The sequence below is a fragment of the Lutra lutra genome, chromosome 4, assembly GCF_902655055.1.
Source record: "Lutra lutra chromosome 4, mLutLut1.2, whole genome shotgun sequence".
NCBI lineage: Eukaryota > Metazoa > Chordata > Mammalia > Carnivora > Mustelidae > Lutra > Lutra lutra.
This window is the reverse complement of record NC_062281.1, coordinates 28694932-28697679: the sequence shown is the minus strand read 5'-3', so window position 1 is coordinate 28697679 and position 2748 is coordinate 28694932. Positions and strand designations below refer to the sequence as shown.

Sequence of the window (2748 nt, the reverse complement as noted above, 5' to 3'; positions counted from 1 at the left end):
TACCACATTCTTTCTTACCTATTCTACCGAAGACATTAGGGCTTTTTGACTAGTTCTCAAACTATTACTGCTGTAAGACCCACACACAAAAAAATTTCCTGCCCTGAGATTAATACTTTAAATGGTTCTAGTCTGATCTTCCTCTGGTTGCACTGTTCTCCCTAAATGGCAATCTGTTGCAACAGAGAATGTGCCAACACACATATCCATTTTAGATCATACTGCGGACTCCTGGAATCCCACAATCACCCACCAAAAAGCACCTAATCTCAGTCCCAGATCCTTCACAGGCCTCTTCTCTGGATCATCTTCACCAGGGTAGTCCATGCCACAGGTGTAATCACTCAAAATAACTCTCTGGATGACTATTTTGTCCAGATCCACTGAGAGTTGATGGCCTATAGCAATGAGGCTGTGCATTTCCATTGCTATTCCATCTGGAAAGCAACGAAGATGCAGGAGGAAAGTGATTGGGCCATATATTCAGCACAACCAAGGCTATGTCAGTAGTCATAAATCTCTGAAATTTATGTTTATCCACCAAAGTGTGCTGAGAGAGCAAAGGTGAGGCTTGAAATCACCCAAACCCACAGTGGAAGATCAGCCCCTCTAGCTTTCACAGGCTCTGTGTTGCCAGCATCCCACCATATTCAGTACTGACACCTGAAGATCAGGGAGCAATGAAAATGCAATCAGTGGTGTGCTCCTTGCTTGAGGCACTCAACTCCTGAGACGGGGACTTCGGATATGAAGTATGACATATCAGCCAGCCTCAGTTCCTTCAAGTGTTAGCAAAGTTCTGAAACTGAATGATCAGAGCATAATCCTGAGCACGATTTTTCTTAGGGTCCCATGAAGACATGCAGAAGCTCTGGAGGTCTCTGTATTTTTGAAATTGAATTCTCACAGCCATGTCACAGGGCGGCGGGGGTGGGTGTCTCTACTTCATCTGGAAATAGCTCTTCCAGTCTTTCTTCTTTGTATTTCACCAACATTGTTTTCCTCAGCCTTTTCATCCATTTTCTCGTTATACGGATCATCACACGTGGACTCTGCTGTAGTCAGTTTTACATTCCTCCCCCATTCCTCTTTACTAACCCTCATCCCAAGATTCCTCATCAATAGAATCCTCACATTCCACACCATCATATTCACCTTCCCCACCACTTCCACCATTCTCATCCCAAATCAATTCAATTTGATAATTTGCTACACTTTGGGGAACCTTCTTTACCACCTTGGAACTTTCCTTCAAGAAATGATTTTACCTTGTTCAGCTCCTCTTCAGTGGGCCAGGTTTGGTCTTCTTCCTTCAGATCTGGGGTAACTTTTATCTACAAAGATGCTTGCTTGTCTATCAGAGTCTGCCTTCGCTAGGACCTTAAGGTCTTCTTCCATACTAGCTACAGCATCCATTGCACAAATATCGATTGTCAAGATGGTCCCTTTGGGATTTGACCACTCTAGGATTTAAAAGGAAAGGGTCCTTCGGAGCATTTATCTGTTTCATCTGGAAATCACCTTGTCCAATGATATACAGCATGCTATTCACATTCAGAATCGGCTCCTGAACAGAGCCTGAGATTTTCAAGGTGCCCACCAAGTTCTTCTCCTCACTAGGCACAAAATCAGCTACATGGGCAGTCAGGTAGGCCTGTCAAACTGGAAAGGCAAGATGTCATTTCTTTTGGTTAGCCAGCTGCCTGACTAGCATCTTTCCCTCATGTTGAGTGTCTACAGGGAAGTTTGTCATCAGGAAAGCACTTCTCTACTGCTTTACTTAGCTTCTTTCTGGCATCTCTGTTTCTTCAGTGAGAGGCCAGAAACCCCTTAGACAACTGGGAATATATATATATATATATATATATATATATATATATATATATATAGGTGGGAAGGCCCTGAGCAAAGAGGCAGGAGAGGCAGTGATCCCCAGCCTTCTAGAGGATCAAGGAGAAAAAGGATGGTATCTACCACTTTTGCCATGTCTAACATAATGTGCAGATCCCCTGGCCTTGTAGTGGTGAAAAACTACCCATGTTTTAAGTATGTGTGGGGAGTGCCAAACTACATAAAGCTAGTGGAACTTCCCCATTCATTCAAGTGTACTGTTCCAGTGTCCTTATCCTGAAGCAGCAAAAGTCCTCTGGCAGGGAAATCCTGTTGTGTAGGGGCACCACCAGTACCCAATAAGGAGGGCCATCCTTGCTGCCCAGCCATCTCTTCTCTGCCAGAACCACCTCCTTCTTCTGGTTTCAGAGCTTGCTGGCATGATGCCTCTGGTTTACTCTGCTGAGCTCTTTTCTCACCTTCTTGCTTAGGATTTTCAGTGCTAGACAGCCTTTGCCATCCTGCTGCACAGATCCCAGATTCCAGTGATGCCTGGATTTATGAGTTTTATTCTGCTGCTTGAATGGGTCAGAACAGTGGGCTACAATGCCACCACTCGGGTACACCCAGTCAGCCTGTGTCAGGCTGTTTTAATCAGAGATTCCAAGTCTGTAAAGATCCTTATGGGTTTATGGGTACCAATGAAGTCTATGTAAGTCTGTATCCCATGCATCTGCTGCTGTCTCTGAAGTCCCACAGTGTGCACAGTTTGGAAAGAAAATGGACATGACATGAAGTGAGGAAAGAGTAATGGCAAACTGGAATATGCAAAAGTGAGCTGGAACCTTGAGGTAAATAAAACTCCCAATGTTGATGATTTGGGCAACCAGCAAAAAATGCTGATGCACTTGACCATGA

At 44.3% G+C, this 2748-nt stretch overlaps 1 pseudogene; it reads right to left on the bottom strand.

Moving 5' to 3' along the window:
* Positions 1–216: 216 nt before the first annotated feature.
* LOC125097238 (pre-rRNA-processing protein TSR1 homolog) lies at positions 217–2360 on the bottom strand (annotated as a pseudogene).
* Positions 2361–2748: the final 388 nt, after the last annotated feature.